This window comes from Ursus americanus, chromosome 11 (assembly GCF_024610735.1).
Source record: "Ursus americanus isolate L20-20 chromosome 11, mUrsAme1.1.p, whole genome shotgun sequence".
NCBI lineage: Eukaryota > Metazoa > Chordata > Mammalia > Carnivora > Ursidae > Ursus > Ursus americanus.
The window spans coordinates 70,507,312-70,529,548 of NC_142137.1; the positions used below are offsets into that span (position 1 = coordinate 70,507,312).

The 22,237-nt window shown below is 35.4% G+C and overlaps 1 protein-coding gene across 1 annotated transcript in view; it reads left to right on the forward strand.

The window, feature by feature from the left end:
* The window catches only part of PACRG (parkin coregulated), a 496,763-nt gene that overhangs the window by 71,063 nt on the left and 403,463 nt on the right, over positions 1-22,237 (forward strand). The window lies entirely within an intron of this gene.

The following is a 22,237-nucleotide window of genomic DNA, read 5'->3' on the forward strand; positions in this document are numbered from 1 at the left end:
GATTGTCTGCTCCCTGGAAATGCAGAGTGGAATACAAAAGAAGGTTGCTTCTCGTGGCTGCACTCTCTCTGTCTGCAGCACGTGTCAGCGGCAGTGGCTGTCATACGTGCCCGGTTAGAGGCTGACCTCCACGCTGAAACCATTACGGCACCGACATTTTTTCTGACAAAAGGTTAATTGGCTTCAAAATAAATGTATTGCCTAATGACTCCATTCTAATGTGGCTGCGTTTCTTTCTAAAAGGCTCACTGATGTTATTTGTAAAAACTTGCCAATCTCTTAACTGGAGAAGGCTTTTACATTTAATTTGAAAAATGAATGCTGATCTCTAACCAGCTTCTGCTATTTAATTATTTTTTGTTATCAAGGACCTTGCTTTGGGTGATATTTATCAGCTAAAAGGGCTTCTCTGCCTAAGGACAGAGTGGCACATGTGTGTATCACATCAGGTGGAGGAACCTAAGAGGTGTTTGCCAAATACCATCTCGCTGAAGCAATTGACCCATTTAGCTAAAAAGTTCCACAGTAGTGTCTGAAGGTGAAGATAGGAATCGTTTGTACTTTGTATAAATTTACATTAAAAAATAAAAAGGCCAAAGTAAATAATTCATCTAAGTAATTACTTAAATTCATCAAAATTAACCTTTTCCTTCCTTTGTGGAGCAACTAAAAGAATTGTTTGCATTATTTCTAACATGTCTTTAAATGTTTTTGTAGAATTATCAAACATTTCTAAATCTCAAGCAGCCGTAAGGTATTCAGTTATTGAATGTAGAATTACTGCAAACTATTTGGTAATAGAAATCTGTTATTAAATTTTGTCATATTTTTTTTAGGGGGATGAAGGACATCACTATCTTGCTTTTAATCCTTTCTATTAAAATGTGAATTTGTTATGTGACAATGTGCATATAATGAGGAAGAACTTACAGCAAGTATAAGTGATTCAGATATTTTAGTCTTAATGTTAAGTACATATTCCCAAAATTTTACTATAATTTTTGGGTTTGTTTATATTTGATTAGGTACGTGGATCTTGTGTTTATTTGTCTATATGCTGGCTCCACGGGGCAACACCATGGAAGTTCTTAAAAATCCCATTTCTTTGGAGCAAAAGAATATGCCATATCTTCATAAAAAGTCAGTAGATTTTGGTGTTTTAAGCAATTATAGCCCAAAAAATTATATCAGTAAAAAATTTACAGATTCATTTTGACCTGCTGAAATAATCTTACGAGTAACTTTCAGAAGTGTCAAGAGACTAGGAAAAAATTCGTCTTGAAAATAATGAAAATGTAGGATGAATCATTTTGCTTTATCTTTGATAATCCAACACTCAGAAGGGATATAAACTACTTTTCTTTTTTATAGCTACATTAATTCTTTTAAGTTACTATTGGCGGTAGTACTGGTTCAGCAAGCCAAAAAGCCCGAATAAAAAGGAAGCAATTTATTTGCCGCCAGTGGTAGAATAAAAACATACATTTAAAGAAACATCTTATCCTATAACCTGTAGGCTTCTGCCAACCACATTTCATTTGTACTACTCTAAATTGAAATTAATATGTTAAAATTATTAAGGATAGGCTTGTAAACAGTCTCTCGATATATTTATATCTGTTCCGTGGTGCATGTGCTGTGGGGACAATCTGATACTTGATAGGGGTAGAGGGCTTCTTTAGGACTCCAAATCTAAGGAAGGGGCCTTGAATGTTGAAGGAAGCAGGGCTATACCCCCCACACCCTACAAAACAAAAACAAAAACAAACAACCCAAGACCCTGCACTGTACTTCCTTCCTGTGTTCGGACAGAGCACAGGTCTCCATGTTACAGCTCACCCCCTGCTGAAGGCTCCCCAGTAACTCTGTTTCCCAGGAAAATACTGGTCCCCTCTCCATACTCCTTGTGACACCACTAGGACTTCAAGGGGTTTCCGAGTGCCTGAAATGGTGTGCACAATTAAGTAGTAAGAAGTGGTATGTCTTTTATCAGCATTTCCTGTGGCTCTGAAATACTTAGGAGTCATTGTCCTGAAGCGTGATGAAGGCTGTCTCAGCACCCGAGGCTCAGCTAGTCTGTGGAGTTGCTGATCGTTGCTGCCCGTGACCCCAAATTCCCTGTCTACCTGTTCTAGGTTAGCCGACCCCATCTTTTCTATAGTAGAAGTCACCATATATTCTTGAAATAACAAAGGCACTCTACGGTAACAGTTTATAAATGACCAGATAAACTCAGGAAATAGAAGAGTTTACGTAGGTAAATGTCTTTGCACATTTTGATTTTTCAACCCGCATCCTGAACTGCCACCCGAGTTTAGTGACCATGAAAATGGTTATTTGTTCCACATGCCAAAGCAACAAGGCAGACCAAATGCCATAATCTGTGCAGTTTAGTCTATTCCTTATGGTATCGCTAAAAATCAGAGCACTACTACAAGTCCCCGCAGTGGTGAAAATGTTCTACATCTGCAGTGTCTAATAATTACAACTGGCCATATGTGGCCATTAAGCACTTGAAATGTCCCTAGTGAGACTGAGGAACTAAATTTTTAATTTTAATAAATTTTAATTTAAATAGCCACATGGTTACCATATTAGACAGTGCTGCTCTACACTAAGATAGTGGCAGTCAAAAAAGAATCCCCGCACCTGCCGGCCAGACAGAGGACTAGAGCTATGTGCAGATTACTGTGAAAATGAAAAAATAGGACTGATACATGCATTTTTGTCACGGCTCTCCATGCTTATCATATATTCCTTGATAAACATGAAAAAAGTTTTGCAAAATTTTTGTAGTGAAATTTTTCCATATGCTGATCAGTGGCAAGTTAATTACCTATTAAAAATGAATAGATCTGATTTGGAATATGAAATCTACCAGGCAAACTCTGGCATACTTTTTTTTATTTTTAAGTATGCATTTTCTAAATATAGCTGAAGAATTATTAATTATTAATGGCTAAAGACATTAAAAAACATAAAAATGACTTAAGCAAAATTTTTAAATCTGTTTCTTTTTTCTGCATTTTCCTCAACTCTACCAACATTCAGGAAACATGACTTTATTCTATGGCTGATATCTTCAATATCTAGAGTGTAGGCAATAGAAGCGAAAAATAGCTAAATATTCTGGATAAGTTACAAAGCAGATAATCAGCATAAACAATGGACATTCTACAATTGTTTTTGAGTTTCCACATCTTAAATTTCGACATGCGAGTAGAAGAGTTTACTTTGAACTGTCCTCTCAAGTCCGCCTCCTAGCATCCTTTATCCTAGCTCTCACACCCTTCAGGTTTCCTCAGGAATTGTCCCCTCCTCCTCTGCTGGCCCATTATAATTCTCTATTTGGGGGCAGGAATCTGAAGTCATCAGGAGTAGTCACGCAAATGAATGTGAAATGATAATTGTTATTTACACACTTAATGAGGAGCAGAAATATAAATCATAGGTAACACATGAAATTCACTGTCTTATAAATTCTGATTCCAAACCATCATTTTAAAATAGTAGGGCAATACAAGTTATTTTAAAATAACCCCTTTTATATAGACCTTGGCAGAAGGAGTTGGAGAAAAATGTTGAAATCACATTGGAATTTTTAAAAATTAACTACATGATATTATAAACCATTTATTTATTTTGGAGAGCTACCACTACACTAAGGTATCTGTAAGTTTCTTCACTTTATAGGCATTTTCATTTAGTAGATACTGATAGAAATCACCTTTCTTTACCTGCCCACGATATCATGCTTTATGACAGAAATGTGGCATATACTAAGAGTCTTGTTTTCACTAAATTTCTAATGAACATGCCTAAAGATATCCCAGGTATTAGACAGGTTTGAATAAGAAATACATAACCTATAACTGTCTTGCCAAATCAGGATATAATAGGAGCCCTTTTTACAAATGCAACTCAGAAAACAAACAACCAGATTGTCTTAAAAAAGGGAAAAGCTCAAAATGGGCTGCGTCAGCAACATATAATCCCTCATCTGGCAGGGTTGTCACAGGCATTGTCCAAAGTGGTGTTGCTCTGTGGAGGATTTCTGCATTCTTGTTTTCTCATCCTTTATTGAATATGTATATAAATGATTCCAGTAACCTGTTAAACTGAAATAAAATTAACAAAGCCAGAAAACTGATATGCATAGGCAGGTACAGGTGAGAATGGACTTTAGGTAGCCTCTACTTACCGCCAAGAATGTGGTCTTCCTCACGGGCCTTTTGGAGATACATACAATGTTATCATTAAAGCATCCTTCCCCTGAGGTTAATGTATTCATTATACAGTTACTTGTTGGTCAAAACTTGGGTCACACAACTTTGTTTTACTATTAAAAAGTGACTTCATAAATTAACATTGATTGGGTAACTAAAAACACACTTTTCTAATTTTTTATCCAACGAATTATACATTTATATAAAGAACTATAGAGAATGTTAGCGTATAATAAGAAAAGTGAAAGAAAATGAAAACCAGATAGGGACCTACAATGGAGCCAATATTAAGTTAATAAAAATGGCTTATGCTGAAGTCTTCTAAGGTGGGAATCTCTGTATTTCAGGTTTGTTTGCTCATTTATCCCAGCACCTAGAACAGTTATCTGGGACAGAGTTGGTGCCCGGTGATATATACTGAATGAGTGGAAAGCGTCCTAGAGTGTATTGGCTTTCTTCAGGTTTTACTTCTCTAGACACTGTTCCATGATGTGTCTCTTACTCTGTAGGCCTTATTCTCTTTATCTGTAAGTGAAGACCATGTACTAGATGATTCATATGGCCCTCTTTTAATTCTGGGAGCTCTAAGAAATTTTGTTTCATAATTATTAAAATAACTATAATTTCCAATGTCCATGAAATATTTCAGGGAATAAATATTGACTAGAAATTCCAGTAAATTTGAATTCACGGTCCAGAGTTATATGCACTAGTTTCAGTGGGTTGGACTTTTTCATGAAAATGCTTCTTTGATATGTCAATGCTTTCCTAGTGAACCGATTTTTAAAATTTCTTAAATTTCAAAGTGGCAAGTTTACCTTTCTAAATGACTAAATATATATGTCCAATTTGAACATCCAAGTAAGGAAAACGCTGTGCATAAATGAATACTCAAATTCATTTTTAAAATTTCTGACAACAGTGGCCAGACCACACCCTCAATTCTAGCTTGACTTGCTCTGTGCTAATACTTGGTCATGACTCTTTAGAATTTCTTCTCAGTATGTTCTTTTTCTCAGTTCTTTCCAGTTCTTAGCAGCATTGGTATTCATGAACTATAAAAAGCTCTGTCAATGTGACTGTTTTCATTGACATAACTGATAATTTCCTACTAGGAAAAACAGTTATTGAATATAATTATTATTAAAATCATGCACTAATTTTCTTACAATTAAAATCAGCCCCAAACCATGGTAGCTCATTATCTGTAAATAGTACTGCATTTTAAAGTAAGTCACTCTGTGATATGATACCTGATCCATTAGTCCTCATTACATTGTCCTCAAAATTCTATAATTTTGATTAATCATTAGTCCTTTGGTGCCTTCAATTTCTTAGTGTTTCACTTTCTTAAGGACTAAAAAAAAAAAACTGATGTTATATCTATACCGACCCTCTACCCCAGGTAAAACCAATGTTGATTTTTCAAATCTTACAGGCAAATTTATTTGAGAGTTGCATAATTTGTTTCACATGAAGAAGAATGAATGTTCTCCTGGAATTGTCCTGGGCTTCTATTTCTTTTGATTACTGACAAAGCTTGAGTTTGGATAGCAGGCCTTAGTAGAATTTGTAAGGCAAATTTTACAAAAGAAGTGACAATTTACCTGGTTTTTGTACAAGAGAGCTGCCACGTTTCCACTATTAATTCCTCCGTGATTAATTAATAGACAGAGCTTATTCTAGAGGTCTTGAAAAAAAATAATCCCCTGGCAATTACTGTGCTGTTCTGTGTTTTTTGGAGGAGGGGACTGCATACACAATTAATGCCATTCTTTTATTTGATGTAAATTGCTATGTCTTAAAAGTGTACAGCACAGAAAAACAGCCATGTATCAGAAATAACTTTAATTTAAATTGGTTAGATGACGTCTGAAAGCTAGATGAAAGATTTTCTGCTGAATGGGCTGGTGCTCCCTGCTGCCTATATAATTTATGTGAGAAATTAGTGCGAATGGTTCACTTTTATGGAGCAGTGCTGCTTGTAGCAAGCCTGCAGAAACAATTTTCCCCCAAGCCTCCATCTGTTCTTCAAACTAGGGCATATGCCATCTCATTGAGCTTGAAAGTCAACTGATTTATAACTCCTGGAAAGTGCAGAGATTGAAAAGAAAGGTCGACCGCGGCTCTGTGACAGTGATTTGGTAGGCACTGGCTGAAGACAATTCACGTTACCAGGGGCCCAAGGGAAAAAAGCCATGTTGTAAGTTTCATATCTGGGCAGACTGATAACTGGAAGAAAAACAAATCACTCCTGCTTTTTACGTTAAACGACCCCCTGTTGAAACATAGGAGCCGTCTTGGTGGTGTGAGAGTGTCCCAGCTGGGGGAAGGTGGTGTCACTCACTCTCCCATGAAGAACTGGGATGGCCTCCGCCCACCCGGTGATCCCTGCAGCCCTTTCGGGAGTATCAGGACTGGAATCTTTAAACTAACAATGTGTGTTGCTGCTTGTTAGAAAGTTCCATTTGGGGACACAAACCGGACTTTGATGATTTTTCTGTATCTGCCTGGAGGGCAAATCTCCAGTTCTGTTCCAATTAGTAATTTAATGAATTGCTCCCACTCTGTCTTATCACTTGTCACATACCCCTTTTCTTAATTGAAGCACTTTCGAGATCAAAAGTTCTTTGACAGATGACAAGTGCAATCAGATTGATGGTACGATAGTAAAAAAAAAAAAAAAATCAATGTTTGTTTGATGCTTTTATTTAGAGTGGTCAGAGTGTCTCTCTACATTTGAGGCTTCGAGATATTGAGTGAATTTTTAGCCCCCTGCAGTTGTATTAAAGTTTCTCCTTTTCTTTCAGGTAAAATCTAAATAAATGTGTTACAGAATACTGATATCAATTTTAATACAAATTGGAGGCAGCAATTTTAGGAAATTACATTTTACCTTTATCAAAAAGATTATCCTGACCTTGAAAGTTGTATGCAAAAATCAGTACTGATAGGATAATCAGTTCAATTCATGTAAAAAAAAAAGTCATCCTTATCATTACTTAGGAAGTTCTATTCTCAATATGAAATATATCCAGTTATCTCATAAAATAAGAAAATGTTGGGAAGTAGAAGGAATAAATAAATCACTCACCATTCCACCATTCACTGAATGCAACTGTTAACATTTTTAAAATTATGTCTGTCTTATCTTTTTTGCCTAATTGAGGTCATAGTGTATATCATACCTTGTAAAAACTATTTGTCATTATGTGCATATAGAAATGGGATGCACTTATTCTTACATTTTTCTGATTGTTTCATAGTTTAAAAGTAATACATGATTATTTTAGGAAATTTGGAGAACAGATAAAATGTATGCAGAAGACAGCATTTGTTCTAACTTTTAGTAACTGATGTTTTAGTTCAGTCTTTCTTCTACATGTATGCTTTCAACTTTGTTGAAATTGCTTTTCATAGGATGATTTTTAAAGGACTCAGGGGAACGTTCAAGGACCTAATTAGGAGAGGAGATTAATAATAGACGTAACTGCCACAGGAGTATTAATAATTAATAGTTCTCTCCAGTTCAACAACAGCAACAACAAAAAGAACAACCACAGCTTTATCTGCATTTTTAAATTCCCAGTGGTCATCTTTTTGGCAGTGGCACACGTGGTATCTCCTTCAGCAATTCTTACACCACAGTGACACATGGAAGTGTGTTTGTCATTGTGAACATGTGGTTAGTACATTTTTGGAGAAGAGAAACAAATATTAAGAAAAATTTTTAGTAACTATGAAACACATTTCTTGCTATTGGGAAAAGTGTAAAAATGGACAAAGGCAACTGACAAAATCATTATAAAACCAGTGTCTGGCCCAATCTAAGAAGCACCCCTAACAACAACAACAAATCCTAAAGAATTTCCAAAACTGTGTTCCAGTCTGAACAAGGGAATACACATAAAACTTGGAAGCCATACATTTCCATTCTTTGAGTTCTTACTTAGATTCATCTTTCTCTGTGTTCATGCATATCTTTAAGCAATTTTATAAAAAGCAGGTGCACAGATTGAGTATTTCTGAATCCTTGAATATCTCGAAAATATTATTTTTCAACTTTCATACATGCAACACAATTTGCTTCATATTAACATTCTTAAATTACAACTGTTCCTCTCCATACCTCTGAAGAATGTAACATCATTACATTCTAACATGTGATTGCTGAGAAATTAAAACCAGTCTGATTTTTTATTCCCTTGATCTGTTTTTGTTTGCTTGTTTATTTTGTTTGGTAGCCTGGATAATTGCACAATTTTTGTATAATTAAAAGTTGCTTCCATATGTATTTTTTGCTTTCAGTGATTCTTTAGTATAGTAAACTTATTCTACTTACTTGAAATTTTTTCTCAAGTGAGGAAAGGTTTTTTTTCTGTAATGTCATTGATGAGTTTTTTGTTACAACTTTTCTCATTTCTTTCTTAAAACAAATACATGAAGAGTGTAAACATATTTTATCCTGTCATTCCTGTCATTGTCTCCCTCAATATTTTCACCTTTTTATTCATTTTTAAAAACTTTTATGAAAGTCTTCTTATATTTTGTTTTCTTTAATATCAATTTGTCTATTTTACTTCCACTGCTCTATTTAGTCCTACAAATATTTATATTGCTCTTCACTCATATCATTACACATATTGGCTTCAAAATCATTGTACAAGCAAGTTTATTATAGACTATGTTCTGATTTATTAATATTTTATAACCTGGATTAGCAAAAATAAAAAATATGGGCCAACCACAATCCTAAGATAACCTCTACCTTAGTTAGTGTGAGCTCTTCATACCGTTCTTTCTCTGCATTCGCAAATCTGTGTATGTATGCAAATTTTTTAACAACATTTTACTCATACTTCATAACTTTTTTCAATTAATTACAAGTCATAACTGTCTTTCCACATCAGTGAATGTGCACTTTAAAAATCATTTTGGGAATCTCTAGAGTGCTCTACAATTTAACCAATTCCCTATTGTTGGATATTAATGGTTTTCTTAGATAGTAATGCTTTTCTCCAGTCTTTTGCTAATATAAGCAATACTATTATCAGCATCATTGTACATATTATATATATTGTGTCTTGCAAACATGTCTGATTATTTCCTATGGGTAAAATCTCATTTTCTTTTTGCCTTGGCCTATTCTCAACAAATGGATTTCTGCTTTTCTTCTTTAAAGAGGTTTGGCTTTGTGAATCTTTGAGCACACCCATTTCTAAAAATCACTGATTTCTGCAATAATGAATTTAAAGGGACTTCCTTACCATCTAAATCTATAAGATGATATTCCATTTCATTTTTTGCAAGATTCATATATGACTCTTTATTTATCTTCAATTTTACCTCAATCTAGAATTTTTTTTTTTTTTTTTTGCTAAAACATAGAGCATGTGGTTGTCCTTGACCTCACTCCCTCTGCTTGGGGATAGGTGAGCTCTCCTTATCAGCATGACTTAGGGAGACTTGCCAGCTCCTAGCCAATACCATGTCTGATATGAATATGCTTTGTCTTGTCCTCTTCTATTGGCCCTCCAGGGACTCTCTGTGACTTCTGACAGCAAGATAGATGGATTAGGTAAACACGTACACTCCCGAAAATGCACATGCACCCACCTGTGTTTTCCTCTGCCCTTACCTGCAGCATTTTGCCTGTGGGGCACGCTGCTTTCCAGGGTGCAATGCAGTGTGTCTCTGTCCCTCCTTCTGAAGTTTCACTGAGAGTTGGCCTCCAAAGGATGTAGCAGTGATATTGACAGAGATGAGGATGGAAGTGGATAACTTTGCATTTGTCTTTGTCTTAAAAAGCAACTACTTCACAGCAGCAGCACGGTGGCTGTCCATGCCCGCCTCCAACTGAGTTTGTTCCCATCTTACCTTTCTGAGGGGACAGAAAGTGTAGGAGGGATGAAAAAAACCACCTAGCAACTGGTTGCAAAACATGAGTTGACCATGAATTGTGGTTTTTCAGTGCGGTTCCGTTGGCCTCATTGTATGTAGAAATTCCTTTTATTTCTGCCTGTGCATTCATTATTATACCTGATTTCAGTTGCATGTTGAGTTTTTCTCCTTGTCTATATCTTCGTAGGTAATTTTGTGACATGTTGGGAGACACTGTGTCAGATACTCTTGTCCAAATGCTATTTAAAACAGCCGAGTCCAATTTAGTTCTGTCCATCATGGGACTGTATTCCATTACAGAGAAGTAATGTGATCTCATCAACACTTAGGCAACAGTGACTCATCTATTCAGAAAAGCATTGAGTAGTTATAATGGGCAAAACTCGGCAGTGAGCTCTGTAGTCCAGCTGATAATGGTTTTGGTCTTGAGAAGCTTATTGACTAGAGTAGATCATTGTTTGATGAAGAAACTGAAAAGTGCACAAAGAGCACATATCAAATCTTAAACCAAATCGCTTCCTCTTGCGTACTTCATAAATTTGTAATCCTTTATTCAGTATGTGTTCAATGTTTGCTGCTTTAATGATATGGTTCAAATAATTTCTGTGAACAAATTCTTAAAATTGATAGACTCTACAAAATTTTTACTAGTTCATAAATTTGAATCTATTTCAACGAATGCAGTTTGCTGATGCTTGTTTTCTTTTTCCTGCTTCAGACTATTTATTACTATATAAACAAATAGCAAATTTTACCTTGAAAATGACCATGAGGTGATCAATCCACTTCCCTATGTGTCTACATATTGTGGCAATCCCAGGTATCACTGAGACATCCCTGACTCCAAAATTCTACACTGTATTTTGAAACATACAGTAGTATTACTCATGTTTTTACATAGATGTGAATTTTAAAAATTTATTCCATTTGAGATTCAATCTGTTTTAAATTTGAAGACTCTGGAGTCCCTATTAAGTACAAGTTGGACTTTTATCGTGGTTACTTTCATATCTCTTAATGTCTTTTTTCTTACTTCTATCTATTTTATCTACTAGTTTCATTCTAGACTAATTCCTCAAATCTGTCTTCCAATTTAATAATTGCTTTCTTCAGTTAGGTTTAATGTACTGCTTAACCTATGTGTTGAGTTTTATTTTTTTAATTTGGTTTCAGTGACTAACAATTCTAGAATTTTTGTTTGTTTCCTTAAAAGATCTACCTGTTTTGTTCTTTCATTATGTCTTTTTTTTTTTTTTTTTTGCTTTATGGTTTTTCTTATTGTCTTTATCAGGTTATATATTTTAAATACAGTCATTTAAAGTTTCTTTCACGTTCATCTATTATCTGTAGTTCCCAGGATGTGAGTTTGAATCTGCCACTTTCTCTTACTCTCAGCTGTTTTGTGTTCTTTTGTGCTTCATATTTTACTGGGAGCTTCCCTTTTGTGCAATGCACTTTGCTTGGGACTCCCTCATGTCCTGGGATGTGGAGCATCCCTGCAGTGTGCTCTCAAGTGTGTTTCTCCCCAGAAACAGGTTCTGACCTGACTTGTATGTGAACCAGGTTCAGGTTTCTTCACCAGGTTCCTACTCACCACTCGAGATTTGAGTTTTCTCTTCATTTCTGGGAACTTGGTATTCACCTTTCTTACTTTTGAGAGTGGCTATGTATTTTATAACTTTTCATCCAGCACTTATAGCTTTCTCGGTCATATTAGCCAGAGGCCTTATGATAGGGTTGCTTTCTCAGTCAGCTTACTATCTTGCCTTTGCTACAGAGGAAGAACTATCTTGAGATACAATATTTCTTCATTGTAAGACCAAATCTAATTTTTTTTATGTAAAGAAATGGATGAAATAAAATACTCTTTGTATTTCTCATGGAAGCCCTTGTATTTAAATAAATGTTAGCAGCTAATGTGTATTGCATGATTTTATGTATGTGTGTATGTGTGTGTGTGTATAATCACACACAGATATCTATTAAATCTCCTTTGAAGGTATTAAAACTTGGGCTTGGAAAAATTACCAGGGAAAAGACTTGCAAAGATTTTGTGCCAAGCCACGATTCCCATATTTGTATATAATGGGTGTGTGTGTACATGTGTATGTGTGTAACCAGCAAACTAAGGGGAGTGGAATGACCCAGAGAAGACCTTTATCTTTTCACTAGTCATATCTAGTAATAGTGAATTTCTTGAGAAGCATTAACCACCAATTGGAAAAGATTTTTTAAATCCTTTCCATTTGCAGTAAGTTGTATAAAATCTTACTAAACATCATTCAGCATTTTTTTAAAGATTTTATTTATTTGACAGAGAAAGAGACAGCCAGTGAGAGAGGAAACACAAGCAAGGGGAGTGGGAGAGGAAGAAGCAGGCTCCCAGCAGAAGAGCCCGATGTGGGGCTCGATCCCAGAACTCCGGGATCACACCCTGAGCTGAAGGCAGACGTTTAACGACTGAGCCACCCAGGTGCCCTTCATTCAGCATTTTTTTAAAAAAATCAGCCAAGTATAATGTATTGAAGAGAATTTATTGAAGAGAATCATTCTTCACCAACATAATCACTTTAAATTTATTATTAATTTCTGTTTTTGAAGAGTTGCTTAGGTAAGGAAGTATTTGTATATGCACAGAAGAGATTGCTCTTTAGCATACATTTTTCTTTTCTCTTTATATTTTTTAAAATGCAATACAAGAAGTGCTAGTGTATCAGACTGGCAATATTAAAACCACAAGTCAAAAAATACAAGTTAAGACTTTTATAATTCTATTTGGGAATCTCTAGCTTACTCTGCCTGTGTGGGTTATAATTTTAACACTTCATTATTGTAACTTATTACATTTAATAAACTAACAATTGAGACTAGCTTCAAATCTCAGGCGGCAATTTAGCAGATGGTTCATTTCATGAAGAAGAAATGTAGATTCTCATGGTTGAGACCATATAACTGGGGAGATGGAAGGAAGACTGAAGGTAAATGCATTGGTCAGTTGCAAAATCCCCAGTAATATTTTTGTCTGGTCAAAAATAGTAGAATTTACATTACTTTGCAGAAATAATGAGCTTTAAATCCAGTGAATACATCCTCCACAGAATATGCTAGTATTGTGGAAAGCGTTTTTGGTAAGACATTTTGCGTGTTATTAACGTAAAGCGTAGCTATTTGGCTTTTTTTTTTTTTAAAGATCGTATTTATTTATTTATTTGAGAGAGAGAATGATGGGGGTGGGGGAGAGGGAGAAGCAGACTCCCCACTGAGCAGTGTGCCTGATGTGGGGCTTGATCCCAGGACCCTGGGATCATGACCTGAACTGAAGCGGATGCTTACGGACTAAGCCATGCGGGTGCCCCATTATTTGGCTTCTTAAGCAGTTACTTCGGTTTTTCTCATAGGTTGCTGTCTTGTACTTTATACATCAGAAACCTTTCCACTAGTGGATTCCCAAACATGCCATCTTATTTCTTGCCTCTTAATCTTTACTCGTGGTTTAGTACCCTTCCTGGAAATACCAGCACACCCCATTGCTAGTCTCAATGCTGAGTAGGATAGACATCTGTCTTCATGTCTCCCCTTGTGATGTAGATTCTGGAAGGACTGGGCAGGGTGTTATTTAACTTTTACTTACCATAGCACTGATGTATAATGAATAAATATTTTAAAGCTGATATTTCAAGTACTTTATTAAAATATTATATTTTCACATTTTATATATTTCATTTGTTTAACACAAAAACAATTTGAATTGTCATCTATTCCAGAGCCAAGAGTAAGGATGGTTATCTTAGACATATTTTTAATTTTGTTTTTAAGCTCCACAGATCTTTTGGTAGCTGTTTATTTTTATGATTCCTTATAGAATGTTGTTCGTAGTCCTTTGAGGACCTTTGTAAGATCAGCTCACTGAGTATTACTTATTGCTGATAAATAGAATTCGTTTATTTAAACTCTAGGGGTCTGATCATATTGTAACTGTATTCTGATGAATGTGTTATTTTTAACTGCATATCATCTAATCGACATCCATGCAACTTAGTAAGAAGCACCCAATTATTCAACAGACATCACCTGAATTCCTACCATGTGCCAGGTACTGTTCTAGATTCTGAAAATACAGCAATGAATGAAACAAATTCCCTGTCCTTATGGTGTTTCCTTTATAGAGGAAGAAAACAAACAAATAAATATAGAGATTGTTAAATGGTGATATTACAAAGAAAAATAAAACAGGGTGATAGAGATAGTCATGAGAAGATAGGGTACACTTTTATGGGGTAATCAGAGGAGACTCCTTTATTTTAATAAAGTGACATTTAATCAGAGGCCACTTGGTAATATTGTCTAAATTCTTTAAAAAAAAAACCCAAAACTTGATGCTTTCCCCTTTATAAAATGTGGTGATATCAAAAAGAAGAAAGTGTTAAAGAGAAAATACAGTGAAAACAACCAAATAAATTGTGTTCTTTCAGGACCCATTAATTACTGAAAATCAGTGTCAAAGTTATAACCCAACACTAATGAATTAACAAATTATATTTTAATTAAGTTCTTATTCTACTTAAAGACTAATTAAGGGATCATGAATGACTGTGTTTTGTGTATTTCAACATCAATATTTTATGAGCATATGCAAATATATATTTCCTTTGTGAAAAGTAGTTTTTACATTTCAAATGTAAGGAGGCCTAGATAACCAAGCAAATCCACTTTTATGTCCCCTTTCTCTTTTCTTTTGAAAATAAAATCATCATGAGTAAGCAGACTTAGAAAAAGACACAAGAAATGATGAGACGCACATGAGCAGACACAGCTGGGTACAGCAATGTCATGTCCGTGTTGTGTTTACGTGGCTCACATGAAATAGGAGCGTCCCATTCAGGCAAAGCTGTGCTACAGGGAAGACTGGTTTATATGCTTTGGAGACACAGTCTGATAAATTTATAGCATAATATCCTTTGTTTTCTATATAAACGTATCCGATATTTACTATGACAGTTACATAATATACTGTTATATCTCAGAAATTAATAGAATTAAATGAAAGGAGATTAAGTTGAGTATTACCTCCATGCACTCTCCATTTGTTTCTTCTGAGCATTCTTTCATCCATCACACCCTGGATGGTTGCAACTTATTAGGTGCAGCGGAAGTCATTGGTGATAGAGGTCTTTGTACAGTGTGTACAATTAGTCATAAGTAAAATGAAGTAAAAATTAACTTAAAATAGTGTAAAATTACCTGTATTTTAGAAGCCATAAATCTAACTGCCTGCCCTACTCTGAGCCACAAAATTAGTAAAGAAATGTGCTTGAGAAATCAATTGGATATCAAAATTATTATAACAAAAATCTAAAGTCTGTGTAATTAATAAATATGCAAAATTTATAATTTATTTTGCTTTATGAAATTATTTTACCAGCACAAAAGTGTTCATCTATTTCTTATAAATCTGATGAGAGTTATATAGCAGATGGAGTGTCAGTATATTTAAACTATTTTTTAGAATATTTAAAGGATATTTAAATACTTCAACATATTTTTTAAAGAAAATATAACCAAGTCCAGATTCTGACTAATGGAAAGCCATCATTGTCACATAAGCCATATTTTGGACCTTAGATTCTGCTGCAGTTTTATTTTTCATTCTTACTTATTCAAGTAGATCTTGAATACAAAATCAGTATAGTATGGAATGCTAAAAAAAAGGGTGCGTGTGCTCCTGTTCTTTCTGTAACAACAAGCAACAGAGTGAGAATGAAATCTGCTTTCAGAATACTGTCATGGTTCATAGATGATTGATTTAACATCAGTAAACTGCTTTATTCTCTTCTCCCACCTCTTTGTCCCGATTCCCTGCTACATAGGAACACCAATACCTTTTTCTGGTTTGACTGGACTACTTTTGATGAATTAAGCCAAAAGCAAAATTAGAAGAGACCAAGTTTGTGTACCTGGATGATCCGGGATTAAAATTTTGCATGTCCATAGGTCCATGGAGATTCACTGAGGTCCAGGTGGCCAGACAGATGGAATCACTGGCAGGTTTAAAACTTTTTATTTCATCATGATTCTCACTGTGACCCTGGCCTGTCCTTACTCATCCACCCACCTGGCTTCAAAGGCACTGGCTTCCTCAATTTTCCAAGGACTTAAGCTCAGAGCCACCCCTGGCCTTCACCAGAAATGCTTTTTTCCCCCAGCTCTTGGCCAACTTCCCTCCTTCAGGTCTGCAGTCTAGCACATGAAAGCAGCCATCGTCGGCCATTCCCTATAAAATGGCACCCATCCCTGCCCTCATGCCCCAGGAATATGGTGTTTCTGCAGAGCGCAACACCATGCCTATCCCCTGAAAAACAGTGAACCAAAAAAGGCATTCTTGTCTGTGGATCTCAATCCATCCAGTAGGAGCTCCACATTTCTTTCTTTATTTATTTTTAAATATTTTATTTATTTATTTGACAGAGAGAGAGACAACCAGCGAGAAAGGGAACACAAGCAGGGGGAGTGGGAGAGGAAGAAGCAGGCTCCCAACAAAGGAGCCTGATGTGGGGCTCGATCCCAGAACGCCGGGATCACGCCCTGAGCTGAAGGCAGACGCTTAACAACTGCACCACCCAGGCGCCTGCCCACATTTCTTTAGATGGGGAGAATTAAAGAATGGTAATCTGGATGAAAGTGTGAGAGCAGGGCAGAGGGTAGGGGATAAGTACAATGGGTACTTATCAAGTGCATAGTTTTTCTGGTGGCTTCGGTGGAGTGGGGCAGCTCAGAAGATGAGGCTGGGGAGAGGGAAACCACTCAGAGTATCTCTTCTAGTTGCCACTTGGCATCTTCTTACTGTCTGTACTTCCGACATACCCATTATCAGCTCGCCTTGATTTATTCATCAATTTACTTGTTTATTCAAGAATTATTCATTGAGCACCTTTGTTACTGTCACTGCTTCCCATGATCCTTTCTTATTTTTAATCTGTTTTGTTTTCTTATTGTGCTGGCTACTAAACTCACCTATTCTGTGTTAATCACATTAGAGGACTGTTTCTTTTCCCAAAGTAAATACTGTTCATTGCTTGAGCCTAAAAGAGCATGACTTTCATGATGGCATTTGGGGCACAATGGCAGGCAGGTGGAGTCTAGAGAATAAGAGAAAAGTAGGGCAAGAGGGTCTGCAAATTACACTCCTTAAGGCTGATGCATACACAGCTACTTATTCCATAAGATAGGTCCTTATGATCTAGAGTTAATGGAGTTCGATGTATACTTGTGGATTTTCACTGGTTTATTATACTTCATTCAACAACACTCAACTTATGGAGTATCTGCGGTGTGCCAAGCACTGATTAGGTGCTAATACTGCAGCTAAATCCTTGCCATCTTGGTGCTTGAGTCACTGAATATGATGAAATCACATTTCTAAAAAATAGACATCTTAGTTGTTTGAGATTTTAACTCAGAATCCCATATAATGATATTTTGGAGCATTAGAAAAACTTGAAAGATTTATTTACTGTTTCTTTGATTAAACTTCCTCTCTTCCCTATTAAAATGTGGATTTTAGAGGAAAGTAAAGTTATATAAGAAAAGATATTTTTATCAATCATTGTAATAACCACAAAATCTAAATATGTCTTATCAGTATTCTGACTGACATGGGCTGGTTGCTTCTAAATTTCCTTTTTTAATAGTTGAATGAAATTAAACAAAAATCTTGCTATATTTGGTTTAAAATGATTTTAATGATCAGCATGTGTTAGCAGCATTTACAAATTCTAAACAACTTTCACTACATCTATAATATTCTTCAGTTCCTTCTGGGATTTGCTGCTTAAAGGAAAGTGGGAACAATGAGGCTCACATTATTCTGATAATTAACATCTGTGAAGGACAAGCTCCTGCATAAATTTTTCTCATAATAGGAGGAAATACATAGAAACAACAGAACGATGCATCATGTGCTATGGTTTTAATATTTAAACATTTTTCTCTTAGGGACTGAACCTCTAGCTTCTGCACATAAAAGCAGTCTTTTTTTTTTTTAATTTTTAGTTTTTTGCTCAAATAGAGAACATAATTCCAAATAAACTATTTTGTTTGGTTATAGTCTTCTTTTCTACACATGAAAATCAGGGATTTGTAATTCTAAAAGCTTTTCAAATTTCTCCAATTATTTATTTTTAAAATCATTTTTGTATAATTTATAAAGTGAAGATTTAATCAACTTTTGAAAGAAACTGTTTCATTTTGATATTTATCTGATTCCTCTTACTAAGCTCTCTCAACAAATTACGAGAGCTTTCTCAACATATTAAGGCCAAGGTGCAGAGTTTTACCTTTTTCCCTCATGGATGTGTGATAATGTGTTGAATTTCTCATGATTCCCATAGAATGAGCACTGCAGCCTTCCTGTCACTAGTTTCAAGACTAATTAGTTGTCTTTTGTTGCCTAACCAGAAACATGTTGCCCATCTCCTCAGCTGTCTTAGAAAATGTTCCTAAAACATTACTTCCAATTAGCGACATGATTCCTAGTATGGTTAATTGTCCTCCTGGTAACTTGAGAAGATAGCACCAACACTATTTCCGCTTCTGTTATCTGGAGCTCTTCTATTCCGCTTGCCTGGAGAACTTGTTTGTGAAGTTTCTCTGGAATTGGAGCTCTCTTTTTCTCTTCCTTTAATTTTTTTTTTTTTAATTTTAGGAAATAATAGAACTTTCTCATTATAACAATTTTATTTTTACTAACAACATTTTATAAGTTTTGATGCAATCTTTTTGCTGTTCCTTTAAAAAATTATGGTAAAATACACATAATATAAAATTTACCATTTAACTATGCTTAAGTATACAGTTCAGTAGTGTGTAGGGGGGACAGGTTTTTCTCTCACCCCTGTTAGGGGTTTTCAGCTGGGCCTGAGGATTACGTTGTCATAGGACAGATCAACAGGAGAGTATGTAAGTTTTATGTGACATGGTGGACCTCATAAGGATTGAAGGCCCAAAGAAATGGCAGAACCTACATCCTTCGTAGGAGGAACAAAGACAGGCAGTTGTGGAAAAGTAAGTAAATTATGTGAGGAGGTTAAGGAAGACACGAATTATTTTAACAAGTTTGTGTAGAATTCTCTCAGTCTCAACTTCTCACCCTTGGTGATAAGAATGTTACTTTCCTTCTGTTACAGAAAGGCTATCTTTCACATGGGACTTTCACCTCCTGCTTTTAACAAAAAGAAAGTCCAGAGTGTTTTTCTTGCATTTGCTATTTTCAAGTGCCTTTAACTCAAAATAACCCTTTTGCCAAAGTGGCATATTTGGGGGGGGGCATCTTCCACCACCCCTCAAATGTTAAGGACATTCACATTGTTGTGCAACCAATCTCCAGCATCCTTTCAAATCTTGCAAAACTAAAGTTCTGTGCTCATGAGACAACTTATTCCTGCAGCTGTCTAGCCATAGCCAGCCGCCATTCTAATTTCTGTTTTCTAGGAAAAGAACTTAATGCATTTTCTAAGAGATTTAATATATATGTTAAGCACATAGTTAAGGGGTTATTTTGTTAGTTGTACTGATGTAAGGGAGGAAAAATACATTTTCTCTGCCCTCTTATGTTTAGTGACTGAGGAGTGTGAATTAAACTCACAAAAGACAGATTAACAGGTGAAAAAGTTTATTGTGTATGCACATAGCAGGGACTCACATAACAGAAACTATTAGAACCAGGGGCTTACAATTTTTACAAAGGGTGATAAAGTATGGAAAAGAGATTAAACCCAAGATAAAAGGCGATTTGGGCTTCTGGGGAGGAGGAAAGCAAGTTGTGGAAAAGAGTCTAGGAAACATATGGCAAATAAGAGTTGTTTAGTAAGGTTTGTTATAAAGACTCAAAGAGTGTCAGGTGATAAGAGTTGTCTCCAGGGTCCTGCTCCTCTTCCTGATAGGGAACAGGAGGGCGCTATTATAAATGGAAATTTCCTTTACAAAAGAGAAATTTAGGCCCTGCTTTTATGCAGAAGGGGAGAGCAGAGAGTTCCTCCTGTGTTTGCTGTTTCTTAATTGACTTCAACTCAAAATAATCTTTATGCCAAAGTGACATATTTTGCGGTAGCATATTCTAATTCCTTTCATAAGTTATTGGTATTATGGATCTAAATGTTAAAAAAAAAAACAAAAAACAAAAAACAGAAGAATCGTTAAGTCAGTTGTGTTAGGTTTTTCTCCTCGCCAATGAAATCAAGACAGCAAGGCAAGCATGGTTCAAGGGATGAACTTTATTGCAAGCACCCTCGGGCGAGGCTCCACGACTCGGGGAAGTCGCGCCCAAGGCAAGGCAGCGAGGGTTTTTATTGAGGACTGCTGGGGGTGGGGAAAGTCTGTCTTGGAGAGTCGCGGCAGGTTTTTATTGGGTACTGCTGGGGGGTGAGGAAAGTCGGTAGGACGGGTTTCGGGTTCCCGCCTAGGTTTTGGTTTAAATCTTGGCGGGAGAGTCGGCCATCTTGGGTGTCTTGGCCCCTTTTTCTCGGCCAGCCCAACAAGTTGTATTATGTATACTTGAAATGTTTAGTAGCCATTGAAAGGAGTAAGAAAACTGTACCTGCCTTACAAAAATCACATGATTTAGTTAGAAAATAAATATCAGGATAAAAAGATGTGGTTTTTTTTCTTTTTAATCCACTGTAAAACATAACAAATACATAAAAGATTATAAAAGCTTTAAGAATGATATAAATTGTTTTAGGCCAGTTGAATTAGGTATACGCCGTTTTCCAAATATTTTGTGTAATATCTTTCATACCTGTGCACATGTGTATGCGTGTTTGTATTCATTTTCACTTCAACTTGCAAAGATCTTGCTTTTCATATCCTTACTAAAACTTGGAATTATTTGATTTAAAAAAAATAATTGAAAACTATCTAGGTAGGCCTCAAGTGTCTTTGGCCCTGTTACGAGCTCTTGCCAAAAATGCCTTATAGCACTGAAACATACCAGACTGGATATTCTATTTCCATGGAAGCCTTTTTGCCAGTATCATTCGTGTGTTACTTTGTGACAGCTTGCAACCTAGATGCTGGGATTTCATGTTAAGGAGTACCATGAAGGTTTTGCCTACCCTAATGCTAATCCAAAATCTAATTCTAATGTAATACTTAGTAATACCTTTCAAACCAAAAGGAGTTTACTTGGTTTACATAAAAGATTAAATCCCCTTTATCTTGGTAAATTAAATTAAAATAAGCTTAAAGAATAATAGGAATGTATATACTTACTTATATTTTTACTGTATTTCTTTGTATCATTCAGGAGGCTTTGTTTTGAGGACTTTTGCCCTATGCATATTTGGTTTCTTTTTTTCCTTTACCCTATTTCCTTCCATTGTTTGAAGTTTAGAATAAATTATACAAGCTAAACTTTACTATTTTTCATTATTCAAGTATATTTTTCTGATGATGAATACACTTTAGAAATGACTTATTTAATAAAACAATGTTTCATCAGTCATTCCTATATGATTTGCTATGCAAAGTACACATGAGCATTACAAAAAAGAATGTTTTTGTTAAATTTTATTCTATTTGCCATTTGTTATCCTTTCGTAATTGTTTATAAAGCAAATCTCATTTCTAAACTAAAGATACAATATAATTTTCTGCCTATATACAGAAACAATCTTTTTTTCTGCCTATATTCTTTTTATTGTTATCTGTAATTTATTAAGAGAGGACAAAGCACTATCCTGAGTCATTAGACCATACTAGGAAGTCATTCTTTCATATATACCTTACAATGTATGAAGATAAATCACAAAACAGTAAAATGAACACCAAGTTATAATATTTGCAAATAATTTCTTAATTTGCAAATAATTTAATAATAAATTATAAAATGTATTTTATAAATATTTACTTAATTGTATATCTTAAATATATGTTTGATCATAATCCTGACAAGAAAACCAAGGGTTTATGAAACTCTATTCTAAGCCGAGAAAATCTGGGTGTTTTTTGCTTTGCGGGTTTAAGTATTACACTCTGTAGCATGTGCTTTTCAATCTCTGCTACTACTTATGTTAGATCTCCCAGTACAGGTGCTTGCCATTAAGGAAAAGAAAATT